General features: G+C 46.3%; 1 protein-coding gene across 2 annotated transcripts in view; it reads right to left on the bottom strand.

Moving 5' to 3' along the window:
- Positions 1 to 11,283, bottom strand: part of TRAF3IP2 (TRAF3 interacting protein 2) — a 41,248-nt gene extending 29,965 nt beyond the window's left edge. For both annotated transcript variants that reach the window (XM_029944191.1, XM_029944192.1), the window contains exon 1: positions 11,081 to 11,283. The gene's annotated coding sequence lies outside the window, so the exon portion shown is untranslated. The remainder of the gene's footprint in view (positions 1 to 11,080) is intronic.
- Positions 11,284 to 14,439: the final 3,156 nt, after the last annotated feature.

The following is a 14,439-nucleotide window of genomic DNA, read 5'->3' on the forward strand; positions in this document are numbered from 1 at the left end:
CATGACCTGAGCGGAAGCCAAAAGCCAGCCGCTTAACCGACTGAGTCACCCAGGCGCCCCCAGAGGATAGATTTTTAAATGATAATTTGGGTTCCTGTGGAATGTCAGCCACAAACATTTCCTGAGGACCTGCTGTGCCTGAAATCCTGACATACATCAGTTGTCACTCTAAGACAATTTTGAAGAATATGAATTGCCTTCTCTTGAGCCCTGGGCCCATCCCAAAGGCAGCCTGACAGCACTTTTAAGCATTTTAAGATGCTCCCCTCTGAGCAGAGGTGGGGCCAGCAATTTCCTACCACATTTACCTTCCGTGCCTACAGACAGATCCTTCTATTTGCCTCTCCACTCCCCGCAAGGTGAACCCCAACACTTCTCTTAGCCTCGGTGGGTAACAAACACACCCATCTGCGGCAAACAACCTTTGTGCCGTTTTCTGGCCCGGAAGAAAACTCTTTTGGTTTCTAATTCCCGGCTGTCTCCCCTCTCCCTCCCTGCCTCCGGTTCCCCTTCTTCTGGCAAGCTGCCCCCGTTCTAGGCAGCTGGCTAGGCCGTGTGTACCCCCGGCCTCTGGACTCTGCAGAAAAGACACCACATCACCTACATTGATTAGACCTTGTGAAAATGAACAGGAACCTACCGCAAACACAAATATTTCAGCTATTTATTATTTTTCAATGCTTACCATTGTTTTCCTCTCTTACAATTTTTCTTCAGCTATGAAGCTGAATATGCCATACAACATGCTCTTCAGCTGGTCAGGAAACAAAAGTATTTTCTGAAGGGGTGGCTGAGTGGTGTGTAATCTCCCACAGCCATCTGTGGCCTCACAGCTGAATGGGAGGGCACGGAGATGTGCCAAGTGAACCAGCAAAAAGGCTGCATTCTGTCAGCCATTTCTTGTTATGGGATTCAGGTGCCACGGGTTACATTCGCCTTGGGTTTAAAAATTTTTTTTTAATATCAACTTATTTTTTGAGAGAGAGAAACAGAGAGACAGAGTATACGTAAGGGAGGGGCAGACAGAGGGAGACACAGAATCCGAAGCAGGCTCCAGGCTCCGAGCTGTCAGCACAGAGCCTGATGTGGGGCTCGAACCCTTGAACTGCGAGATCATGACCTGAGCCCAAGTCAGACACTTAATGACTGAGCCACCCAGGTGCCCCTCTCCCTGGGTTTTTAAATGTGAATACCGAAATGGGGGGGGGGTGGCTAGATACCTCAGTCCATTAAGAAACCAACTCTTGATTTCAGCTCAGGTCATGATCCCAGGGTTGTGGGACTGAGCCCTGCATCAGCTCCATACTGGGGATGGAGCCTGTCTACGGTTCTCTTCCCCCTCTACTTCTGTCCCTCTCCAACCCCTCAAAAAATAAATTAAAAAAAAAAGAGGAAATGTGAATACCTTATAAGTATTTCCCTAAAAATCGCAAATTCTCTTCTAACTGAGGAGCCTTCTAGGGGCTTAGAAGAAACTTATAAAAAAAGGTGACAAGTGTGGTCAGCTCACATAACTGGAAATCTGAGGCCTATCTCATGGTGGGAATTCCACAATTAAAACTGGTCTGAAGTTAAATTAAAACTACCCATTGGATGGCAGTAAGGATGATGTGACAACAAATAGCCTCTAAGGAAAGCTGTGAGATTAGTAATCCGTAAAAGACAAAAAAAAACCTTGATGTTTTAAATGTATCACTATCATAAATATTCAAACAGCAAATAATTACTGAACCTTACCTATGTCTCCAACTCTGTGCTGGGTATCCTCCTTCTGAGACATGGGCTGAATGAAACACTTTTTAAATAGGTAATACTTATAAGTGATACAAAATTCAAGAGTACAAAGGGGTATATAATAAATGGTAGTCAAAAGTATTTCTAAAGACTTAAAAAGCCTTATTCCTACCCTCATGTTGCCTGTGATCCAGATCAAGAGAGAAAATTAATAGAAGAAATCAAAAGCCCTACCTCAGGGCCTTTGCACTTGCTGTTCTTGCTTTTCTGAACATTCTTTCCTTAAATATCTGCAGGGCTTGCTTCCTTTCTCCTTCAGGTCTTTACTCAGCTGCTTTATCTACTCAGGTCTTTATTTCATTTTCTCAGTGAAATCCCCCTCGTCACCCTCTCTAAAATGTTTACTTGCCCTTCTCACTCCCTTTCTTCCCTGTTTTACCATCCTTTCCAGTAATTATCACATCTTACACACTGCAAATTGTTATAAATGCAAATATCTAATACATTCCTTATTTGTTTATTGTTTCTCTCCTCCCACATTTTATTTATTTTTGAGAGACAGAGAGAAACAGTGTGAGCAGGGGAGGGTCAGAGAGAGAGAGATACAGGATCCGAAGCAGGCTCCAGGCTCTGAGCTAGCCGTCAGCACAGAGCCTGATGTGGGGCTCGAACCCACGAACCGTGAGATCATGACCTGAGCCGAAGCCGGATGCTTAACTGACTGAGCCACCCAGGCGCTCCTCCTCCCACATAATTTAAACTTGATGAGAGTGTGACTTTTCACTGTCAGGCTCATGGCTATATTCTCACTACCTAGAGGTGTACCCAGCACATAAATAGTTGTGGATTGAATAAATGATAAATGCCTGTTTTGGAAAGAGTACAGATCCATGTAGCAGGAAGGATCACTGACAGTGAGAATACCAGGCACCCTGGCGGGTAGCAAGGAATATTTGGTGGGCTAACTACTCACATTTCTTAAAATTATTCCACATGGGGACCCTTCCCCCATACTTCCTTGCTTTTTCTCAAATATTTATTAAGGGCTGACTAAGTGTCAGGGTCCAAGGTAAGTCTGGGCCATGCCTAAGAGGTCCCATCCGTGGGCAGAGAGGACCATGAACCTCACTTGCAGAATAAAGATGATTCTACCATCTAGTGTCAAGGCAACATCTGGTATTCTGTTCCAGAGAGGGAGCTGGTCGGTTCATGCATCATCAGGGCTTTGCCCAAAACAGTAGAGGGTGGGCATGCCTCCGAGCTACCACGTGGGTCTCTCCCAGCCCTAGATCCCAGCCAGAACTGGCAGGACAAACCCTGATATGCAATGGTGTCATTGAAAACAACTATACTCAAATGCCACATCAGAGGGTCATGACAGATTAGTGGGTTGTGTTGGAAATGGCAGTTTTATTTTTGGTCTTGAACATCAATATTGTAAAAATGCTACATATTAAAAGCAATCATTCGGTATCTCGCCACTGCCAATATTTCCATTTCCCCTTGTTGTATTCCAGGGCTTCTCACATGATGTGCACATGCTTTTACAGCTGGCATGCCTGTGCTCCAGTCCCCAACAGGGGGTGGCACTTGGAGTGAAATGGAAAAACCCTGTTTCCTACCATTGTTCTAGAGGAGAAGGCTCTGAGCCCCACAAAGGTACAGAAGAGCTGCCAGCCGGGACCCTGCAAGTCTGAGTGCCAGCAGTGCCCTGGACATTCTGTGGCTCATGGGCATGCTGCCCAGTTCAGCCAGCCTGCGGGGAGTGGGGCCTGTCTAAATGGCCTTGGGGCCAATTCCTGGGGGAAGGGAGAGACTGGAGGGTGAGGGAACTCCACTCACGGGAGTCTTCTGGCTCAGAATCTCTTTTTGAGGCTCACAACACAGGTGCTCAGGCCCCCCACCTAGAGGTTCTGAGGTGCGGTCAGGGCTTCCGTGTATCTTTGTTAAGTCCCACAGGTACACAGATTCCCTTGTACTTCACCGAGGGGAACGTGATCTGTGTCACTTGGCAGGCACTATCAGAATTTTTAAAATTTATGCCCTTTGACCTCATAATTTCACTTCTAAGAATTTCCTTCACAGGGATAGATGTGTACCCTGTGCAATGAAGAGGCTCTGAAGATAGGCAACGCAGCCTTGTTTATAAGAGCAGAGACTAGAAACAAGCCACATGTCCAGAAAGGTTCTGATCTTTAAACAACTGTGGTTCAGCCAAACAATGGCTACTCTGTGTCTTGTTTTAAAAAGACTGAGGAAGTGCTCTGGGGACTGATGTGGAACTATGTCCAAGATTTATTTGTGAAGTCAGAAAAAAGGAGAGAGGAGAACAGGCTCTAGAGCATGCTACCCTTTGTATGATCTGAGATTGGATATGCACATGCCATCTAGTCAGAAATTTGGAGCAGCAGTCACCTATGGAAAAGGAACCGGATGGCGAGGGATCAGGGACAGGAGGGACACTTGCTCTCTGGAGCATTTTATACCTTATGTATCTAGTTAAAAGATAAAAAGAGAAGAGGAGGGGTTCCTGGGTGGCTCAGTCGGTTAAGCATCCGACTTCAGCTCTGGTCATGATCTCACGGTTCATGAGTTCGAGCCCCGCACCCGGTTCTATGCTGACGGTTCAGAGCCTGGAGCCTGATTCAGATGCTGTGCCTCCCTCTCTCTCTACTCTTTCCCTATTCACACTCTGTATCTCCCTCTCTCAAAAATAAACATTTTTTAAAAATTAAAAAAAGAGAGAAGAGGAAAACTTCAAGTGATTCTGCTGTTCACCAAGATGAAGAACCAATGTGAAGGAAGGAGGCATTCCTGAAACCACCCACGGAAATCAAAGTGTCCCTGAAAATAAAAAAGACCATTCAGCAGAGGGTGAGAAAATTGGCCCCCGGGGGCAGGAACGGGTGGGCACAAGCCAGGAATAGGGAAGGCTAGTCTGCACATACACACAGCTAGGCTGAAGCAGTCACACATGGGAGTCTGGTTCTGATTCATGGAGTTGACCCAAAAGACGCTAACTTCCTTCTCTTGAAACTCATTGACCTTTGGACAGTGAGCGGTGGTCCTAACTCTTGATTCTGACCACACCTTTCTTCGGGCAGTTTTTCTCTGTCCAAGTCTTGTCTTTGGTTTCCTTTCTGCCTTCTCCAGCCTGAAACCTTTCTCAGCATATCCACTCTACCTCGAGTAGCCTGATTTTGAAGATAAGATCTTATCCAGATGGCGGCAGTCCTGGCATCCCATGTGACAATGCTCCCTGGGGTCCCATTCACAGAATTCCCCACCCCCTCCTTCCTTTTCCTGCACATGGCTCTCATCAGCCCCCCACCCCAACACCCCAGCTGCCCTCAGCTCTTTGTTCCCAGCAACTTTTTCTCCTGCAGCACATCCTGCCTTAAATTCTTAGTTTCTTGAAACAGAGCCTATTAAGTCTTCACAACACGATTTTTCCAATCTCATAGTTCATCACAAAGCTTCTTTTCCTTGCTTCATCCCCACCTCCCTTTCTGCATGTCCATTATACCCCACCCCCTGGCCAGTGTGCAAAACAAGTCCCTTTCAGGGCACAGGCAAAGAGGAGTCATGTCCACATTTGCACCTAACTGTAGACGGACTTACTCTGAATCAACACATATTTCTAGAATGCGGTATTTAAACGCACAGGCTCTAGATTCAAACTCCCTGTGTTTTAAATGTTTTCTCTGCCAGCTTCATGATCAGATGTGAGACCTTGAGAAAGTTACTTTACTTCTCTGGGCCTCATTTTTCAAATATGTAAAATGGGGGAAATAACATGCATTTTACAGGGAAGTTGAGGATAAAAGATGTAAATAAAAATGCTGACGGCAGGACCCAGCAATATCAAGCTCTCAAAAAAGAAAACCCGTTTTATTGTTTCTACAAGTGATTTGGCTTTAGAACTTTCTTCTAGACTACGTTCACCGGTTTTATACCTAAATGCTAATGTTATTATATAAACTTAATGAATGGAGACCATACCTTTTTAACCAATATGTACCAATACTTCTGGCATATTCAATACACATGGCCTCTGGTCTTCAAAGGAGCTAGGCCAGACAGGGTATGTTCTAGAACTTCCGCATTCCTGTTTCATAGAGGTTTAGATACATTGAGTAGCTTTTCCAAAGTCAAGCTGAATCTAGCCTATAGATCTCTGAGTTCTTTCCAGTAAACCACATGGATCAGGAGCAAACTTTTTCTGTAAAGGTCCAGATACTAAAGAGTTCACGCTTTATAGATCACAGATGTTCTCTGTCTCATATTCTTGCTTTTTTAAAAAAAATTTTGTTTTTAAGCAACACTTTAAAAATATAAAAACCATTCCTAACAGTATGCTGTAGCAAAAACAGACTATGGGCCACATTTGGCCTGTGGGTTATAGTTTACCAATGGCTGATACAGATTACACTGATAGAACACAAAGAAACCTTCCCCTTTATCAGTAGTAATTGCTAATACCTGTTGAATGTTTACTATGTATCAAAATATTGTTCCAAGTGATTTACATGTATTAACTTACTTCATCGTCACAGCTACCCTATTTGGTAGCTACAATTGTCAATCTCATTTTACAGATGGGGAAACTGAGACACAGGGAGGTTAAGTAACTTTCCCAAGGTCACATGGCCAGTAGGCAGCACAGACAGGATTCAAATTCAAGCAGTTCAGCCCCAGAACCTATGCACTTAACAATCTGTTTCTTGGTTAGGAGCCTGACTTTGAAGGGTGGGGGAGGGGATCGGAGGAGCTGAGTAATCCCTGGAAGCTTCTGGAATGAATAGGTTTCAGATACAGGATACAGGATACATGGATACAGGCCACCGGTGTTTTATAAAGGATTACCAGGCGGGAAACCCAGTGATGGCTTTCCTTCATGCCAATGCAATAGAAGACACCTATGCAGAGGCATCTTGATTTGAGAAAAGCACTTGATTGGATCTCATTAAATTTTAATCATAAGCTGAATTCAAAATAAATTGAAAACTGGTTGACAGAGCACAAACAAAGGGTGATGATAAATGGTGATGCATATCGAGAGGGGATGTCTTCCAGGGGACGCCTCGGAGGCAAGGACGGATGGGATTTAATGAAGGTGTTATGTCCCTGGAAGAAGACAAATGGCGTAGCAAGAAACAGAGGAAGGGCAGGAGTGCACAGCCTGAGTAATTAATAAACCACATTACCAGCTCCTAAATAATCGAGGCTGGCTGTTCACCAATGCTTGTTTTGTTTTTTAAAGAATTCTTTGGGTCAACAATAGTCTCGAAGAGTCCTAGAAACACACAACATGAATATTTCAGGTGGACATAATAAATATATAAAATTTACAGCTGGAAATCCAGATCCTCAGACCCGATTTGGATCAGATACTTTCAATTACAGATTCTCAAGGTCATTCTTCATTCCTCATAGAATGATTTTTTTTTTGTAAATTAAAAGTCTAAAAGTCATGTTATTAAAAAAAATCTTTAAACTCATTAATGCTTTTCGTTTACTGCCCAAATGCACGCAAATTTTCACCATGTCCGTTTGCTGGGAGGAAGCTGGTTTTGAGGCAACTGTTTGGCTCCGGTTCAAATTCCAGTGAATAAACACTTCCAAGTTTACTTGCAGAATTTCCCAGACAGAGAAGTTCTTCCATTTGGTTTGCCAGAGGACTGGCGCAGTGGTGAGCCCTGGAGACAAGGTTACGTTTACGGGCCCTTGTGCATCCCGCTGCACAGCATAGCTCACCTCAGGCTCAAGGCAGCACAGCGTGACCTGACCTGATTTGAAGTTCATGCTGGAGCTCCTCTGAGCTGCTAAACAAGGAGACCGCGGACTAGTAGGAACGGATTGACTCGGCTATGTTAGTTGGAGATACACATTTGGAGAACGGCCTCAAACCAGCCCGGGTTTTTGTTTTGCTTCAGATAAGGTTTCTCTCAGCACGTATCTATGATTCTTAATTTCAGTCCAAGCCCTACAGTGAAGGAGAAGGGGCAGAAAGGAAAAATCAGGAGAGGAAGATGAAGGGATACAACGTAAGAATGGAGAATGGAAGAGGAGAGACCAAGGAAAGGAGGAAAACTTGAAGGACATTTTAAACAATTTGCTTTTTATTAGCATAGGAGAGAGACTTCTTTATTGTCATTTTTATGTATTCCTGAGTATGAGAAAGGGCAGTTGGAAGGGAAGGGAAAGAATGCATAGAGGTGAAAGGCAAGAGCGTTGTCGGTAAGCTGGTGAGCCAGTAAGAGCCTGGGAGACAGCACAGAGGAGGAAGGCAGATCGGAGATGGCAGGGAGACCTGGTGACCCTGGGAGGGGAAGAAGGAAAAACACTGGAACCCCGAGAGCAGGAAAACAATGAGGCAGACAAGAGCCAAGTTTCCGTCATGGCGGAGGGACCTGCCAAGACCCCAGCCAGCCTCAGTCTTCTGGGTGGAAGGCAGGGGGACACGCGGACTGGGGGCGCCAGTCAGTTACATCACTCCCAAATCGCTCCACATCGGCTGCCTCGTCAGGGAGCCAAGCCAAACTGGCACAGCTCTACGGTTCACCGGGTACACGAAAGACCCCCACCTCCCCGGCCAGGGTACGACTTCCGGCCTCCAGGCAGGTCGAGATGCACGCATGCGCGCGCGCGCACAGAGCGATGCGAGCGGCCCGGCGTCGGAGTACGTGCGGGCTAGTAGAGGCCTGCTGGTGAGACGAGAAATACGTCGGGGGGAGAAAGGACAGCTGGGGTTTCATGAACTAAAAATATCGTGGTGACAACGCACTGAGAAGAAACGGGAGAGGCCCAAGGGGAGAGCTTCTTGATTCCAATCCTCAGATGCTTTCTCACGAAGGCCTGCAGGATTGTTTTGATAAGGAAATGTGATCAAACATCAGGGGTCATTTCATTGGATCTGAAAGGAATTTAAAGTTTAATGTGCCTCATCTGTGCCCTTGCCCACTCTCCCACCCCTCCCCAAGCAGTTGCCTGCAATTCTTACCTATTTTTATGGGCTAATCTAAAAATGCCTGTCGCAGAAAAATGGTTGAATTCAGGGTATTTCTGAGATTTCAATTCTGTGCGGGGAAGTACAGATTTCATTTAGACAAACCACCCGCATAAGCTAGCTTTCTGAATGCCTGTTAAAGAATGTCTGCAAATCGGAATACCTCCTCCTATTTTCAGAGCATTTGAAAGTCACTGCTTAACCCTAAGAGAAACAAGCTTAAACACTTGTCTCTGCGTTCTCCCAGAGTATCTGTCCCGGAGTTAGGAACCTTCTCCGGATCATGCTGGTTCACTGCCCTGACCGCACTCCCAGTCCGCCCACCACCCCACACAGGCAGCAGAGTCACAGCACTATTTCATGACCTCCATCACGAAATGACTTGGAGCTGTAACACCAGATTAAGAATGGCTGTGGGTGGTCTTTCTGGGTAAAAGCAGGCCTGGAGGCCAAGCAGCAGTTAGCCTCATTTCAGATAATGGTGCTCTTCGAAAATAGAATCAGTAACTGATCACAGGTGAAACATCTTGAAATTCCCCGTCCTCTCATCCCCGGTGGGAGAGGGGCGGGGCCTAGAGACAGCCATCTAAGAACGTGACAATGCCTATAACCAGGACCTTTCCACAGAAACAGTTTAGCAATACTGAAATCCCTGAGTCAGCCCATCCCAGTCAGCCAGGGCCTGGTGGAGCAGTATTGACAAAAAATAATTGCCCCAAACAAGTAATAATAATAATGATGATGATGATGATGACAATAATAATAATAATAATAATAATAATAATAATAATAATAATGTAGTGGTTTGGAAAAGGTTAAGGATCCCGTGCCTGGCACCTAATGTGTCCAATCATAGTCGTCACCCTTACATGGTATCAGGATGTACTTCACAGCTTCCTTTCACCTCCCATTAAAGGCCCGGCACACAGTGACTGGTCTAGCCCAGAAGTGGTATTCAGCTCCAGCTAAGTCAGTAACCTTCGGGAGCCAGCCTGGTCTGCCAGTTCTTTGGCCTGCCACGAATCTGTGGGCAAGTGCATAAGGCAGTAACCCAAATGAGACGTGAACTAATTCAAGAAACTCCCTGTTTTATGTAAAAACCGCTTAAGTTCCCTGCAGCCTCCTGCAGAGCCACGTGGCTGCCCAACCTCCCCTAGCCTTTGGCCCTCACTGAGGCTTTCACATTATGCCTCGGGAACAGGTGAGTGAAACAGAAATCAAAGCAGCTTAGGTGGAAAAAGCTTGAGCACCGACGAGGTGCCTGGCAGTATACTCGGTGCTAGGCGGTAGAAAAGGATTAAGAAACAAAGTCCTTTGCCTCAAGGAACTAACCATCTAGTAGCAGGAGGTAAAATTCATATGTTTGAATAGTCAGTAAACAAAGTTAAGTCTTCCAAGACCACCCATTACGGCTACCACTCTGGGGACTCCCATTACCCTAGCTTTATTTTGTTAGAAGGGAATTTAGACAAAATCTTGTTAGTTCACCCCTGACACACATTTTATTGATGAAGAAATCCAGTTCTAGGGAAACCAAAGTGATTGCCTAAGCCACAGAGCCAGCAACAAGAGGAGGACTTGAAACTGAGTTTCTAGCCCTTCTTTATTATTTATTTGCTTTCCCCTTCCCCCATTAACATTCCGCCTATTCTAAGAGACCGTCTTGAACTTGAACTGAAAGTCACATGAAACTTGATTAGCTTCTAAGATCAAGTAATAGCATTTCTCTCCTTTTTCGGTGCCAGCAAAAGTCTAGGTTGCTTGGGAGGGGCGGAGGGGCTGTGGGAGAGTGCCGGGAAGGCAGCCGGGAGCCCGCGCAGAACTGAACTGAACTTCCTGGCCCAAGAATATGGGGTTGATCTTTTCCCTGCATGAAACAAGGATCGAGAAAACTGGGAATTTTCCTCCCATCTTTGCCACTGACGTGTCCAGGGGCTGGAAGCCAATGACTTAATTTTTGCCATCCCCGGTTCCCTCCTTGGAGAAGTGAGGCTGGATTCTTAACCGAAACTTGTAGGGACACAAAGTACTCAAACAAATGGTTCCCAGGCAGCTCCGAGAAAGCACCCGTGTGCGCGCTGTCCACTCCTCAAAGAGTTAATCTCGGCTCGCCTGTCTGAAATACTAAACCACCAGCACTTTCTCGAAGCCAGAAACTTAACGCGTCATTTTCTCGGCCCCAGCCGGTCTCCACGCGAACCAGTTAAAGGTGGGGAGTGGAAGGGGGGGGGGGAAAGTAAGGCAGAACATTTCAGTGAAACAGGCGAAAACTGTTTTGGAAAATGGGTCAGCAGTTCAAAAGTAAGGCTAGGCAGGCGACAGCTCTGAACGACTTACCTTAGCACCACCAAGGACAGACAGACCGGCCGACGGGGGTGGTCAGGCTCTCTCCTTCTCACACTCCACCTTGGGTCGCTCCTGCCTCCCTCCTCCCTCTCCAGGCCCAGGTAAGCTGTCGAACAGGCTCTGAAGCAGGAAGTGGAAGTTGTATGCAAATTTCTACTGAGGCTAGGAAGCCTCTGCCGAGAAAATCTCCCTGTGGGCAGTGAATCAACAGCTGAGAAGTCACTTTATTTCTTAAAACAGAAACCTCCTTCATTCACTAGAAAAGGCCACTGACTGACCAATTAGGGTGCATTTTTGTTTCCACCACCCAGCTAAGTAACTGCGGAGGAATGTCCGCACTGCCCTGGATCTCAGGGTACTCCAGAGCCCTAGCCAGACAAGGTGCCTGGAGAGGGACTTGAACTTGGGTGTTAAGATCAGTTATTCATTAGCAGCTCCGAAAAGAGGAGATTAGGGGCAGATAGCGGGGTAGAGTGTGAGGCAAGAGCTTCTTACTTTCTCTGACAGTTTAAACGTCAGGATTTGCTGCCCTTTCCACATGTGAGGGCAGGAGTCACTGCCCATCCCCTTGTGAGTGTGCACACACACACGTGCATGCATACACGTGCACAAGCATGTATGCACTGTCCTCCCTTGGCTGCATTCTTCATGACCTCAAGTTTATTTCCTCTCCTTCCTTCTCCTTTTTAATCCGTAGCATACAGAATTTATTGTCAAAGGAAACGTGTGATGGGGGCTGTGGTCACTAGAGCTCTGGAGTCAGAGGGATGTGGGTGTGAACTCAATTCGGCCACTGGGTGACTGGGCACCACAGCCCACTGCCTGGGCAGGCACACTGTGCTCCTGATGCTGGCCTTGCCTGCCTGTTGAAGAGGTCCAAGGGTCAGCCCACGTGGCCAGCCATCTCTCTACCCTTGTGCAAGGGACAGATCCTAGAGCACCCCCCTCCACATTGGCAGGTTCTGCTCAAGTAGGTCACGTGAAGTGCGTTGCTCTACATTCTGCGAGCAAAGGAAACATGGCTTGATTTTAAAATAACTTACAACAGGTTGTATATATTTTGTCATTGCCTTGCCATGGAATGCTATGCAGCTGTGAAAAATCATAAATATGTGTGGATGTATATATTTCTACATTCTAACATGAAAAAGTGACTATGAGATGCTATTTATGGAGTAATGCGATCTCATTTTTGTTAATATATATGGCAGATAAACACATGTACGTCATGTATCGATGCACACTTTCCACTGCTGGTTGGCATCTGACATAGTAAGCCATCATTCTATATCTGTCAAATGAAAAAATCATAAATGTCTGGAAGAATGCATCCAAACTGTCCAGTGGTTGTCACCACCAGGGAATGAGATTGAGGGCAATGAGTGAGAATGGAGGACTTTTATACTATTTACACATATGGGCTGTTTGATTTTTTTTTCCACAACCATATTTTAAAAAATAATATTACCTTGGCCTTGAACTTTCTGCCTCAAAATTATTATAATAATAATCTTTTTTTTTAGTTCAGAAAAAGATAGTACTCTCTGTGCAGCTGCTGGTACCAGAATACTTTGAAAAAGGTGCGTTAGGAGAGGAAGACAGAGCCGAATGTCAAGGGGAGGAAGCAAGAAAGAGAGCAGAGAAAGGGGCGGGATGAAAATCGTTTTTATTTCTCTTAGATCCCTTAAATGGATTGGGAGAAGCCTGGAAGATGCCTCTGTCGAGTACTACCTTTGGAATACAAGCCGTCCGGAAGAACAGGGAGAATCTTCTTTTCCATCGCTCCCACTGACTGGTTCCCAAGCCGTGAGGCCCAAGGGCCCTGTAGGAAGATAACCAAGTGCTGTGGTGCTGCTTTGAATTGCTGTCGGCTGGGCCTTTCTCCAGTCTCATTTATCCTGAACAAAAAGTCAGCCACTTGCAGGAATAGGTTAATGGTGCCTACCCAGGAGCCTTCACTGGGGCCCCTACTGAGAAGCCACACAGGAATGTACACTGTTTAGAATGTCTAAGTGTGCTGGAGGCAGTTACAGTGAAATATGGGGGCAGGGGCAGTGCCAGGGAGTCTGGAAAATGAGCACCTCTGGCCCCTAGGAGTCCCCACTGGTGTCCTCACACTAACACATACACCCTCTTAGCCGCCATCCTAGGAGAGGGACGCTTCACTGAGAAGCCACCACACACCCACCACCTGCCAGCACATTCAACCCTCCAACAGTCCTGAGAGAGGCATTTACTGTCATTCCCACTTTACCTTTGAGGAATCCAAGGCTCAGAATCCAAGTTCTCCGTGTTCACCCAGCTAGTCTGTGGAAAAGAATTCTGGAACTCTCCCACTTCTGGGTGGATGTTACTTCTCAACCCTTCTTGCCATGTTGTAGTCTGTCCTTCCTACGTGTTTGGGTGAACAGAGGTAACTTGCTTCCTTTACACAACTCTTTTTTTTTAAAATGTTTATTATTGAGACAGAAACAGAGCATAAGTGGGGGAGGGGCAGAGAGGGAGACACGGAATCCGAGGCAGGCCCCCTGCTCTGAGCTGTCAGCAAAGAGCCTGAAGCGGGGCTCGAACCCACAAACTTTGAGATCATAACCTGAAGTCAGACTCTTAACCGACTGAGCCACCCAGGTGCCCCTCCTTCACACAACTCTTGACAGCACTCAAGAAGCAAGAAAGGTGTAGACAATAAAACGGTGGAGCTGAGACTGCCAGTCACATGAAATCGTGTGTGTGCACAGTGCTGGCTGCTGTGTACGTACTAGACAGAGGAGCCAAGACACCGGTCAGCCCTCACCCTCCAGTGAGATGTCTAGGAGGGGAGGGTTTGTGTTTGCCAGCTTCTAGAGTTGCTCAGTACTCTTGCAAAATGCATAATTAGATGAAAGTCAGCTCTCTCCTCCTCTGTAAACGAAACAAAGCCATTTGGATCTGATGTTCAGAAACTATCCATTCTACGGTATTAATTTATGAGAAGAAGGGAAAAAGAAAAAGACTCATTCCTTGGACAAGCCTTGATTTTCCATTTTTAAATGGTCTGATTTCAAGTGCTGGAAGGGCAGAGCGAAACTATGACACACCATGAGGAACTTCCCTGAGACTGGCCCTCGCTCAGAGGGTCCCTGGCGCTCACGCTGCTGGCTCACAAGGCTGCGGCGTGGCCGCTAAGACAAATGGCAGCAGGAGCAGAAACGCCCAGGCTCCCAGGGTCTAGTCTTGCTCTTCTGGGTATTCTGGTCCCCAAACCTTCAGTGAGCACTTGCCTCATTCCAGACACACACTAGGTGGAAGGCATGCAAACTGAAAGATTCTCAGCATGTTCCTGTGTGTCTTTCAGAAGCAAAAACTAAAGA

Source organism: Suricata suricatta, chromosome 7 (genome assembly GCF_006229205.1).
Source record: "Suricata suricatta isolate VVHF042 chromosome 7, meerkat_22Aug2017_6uvM2_HiC, whole genome shotgun sequence".
Classification (NCBI taxonomy): Eukaryota; Metazoa; Chordata; class Mammalia; order Carnivora; family Herpestidae; genus Suricata; species Suricata suricatta.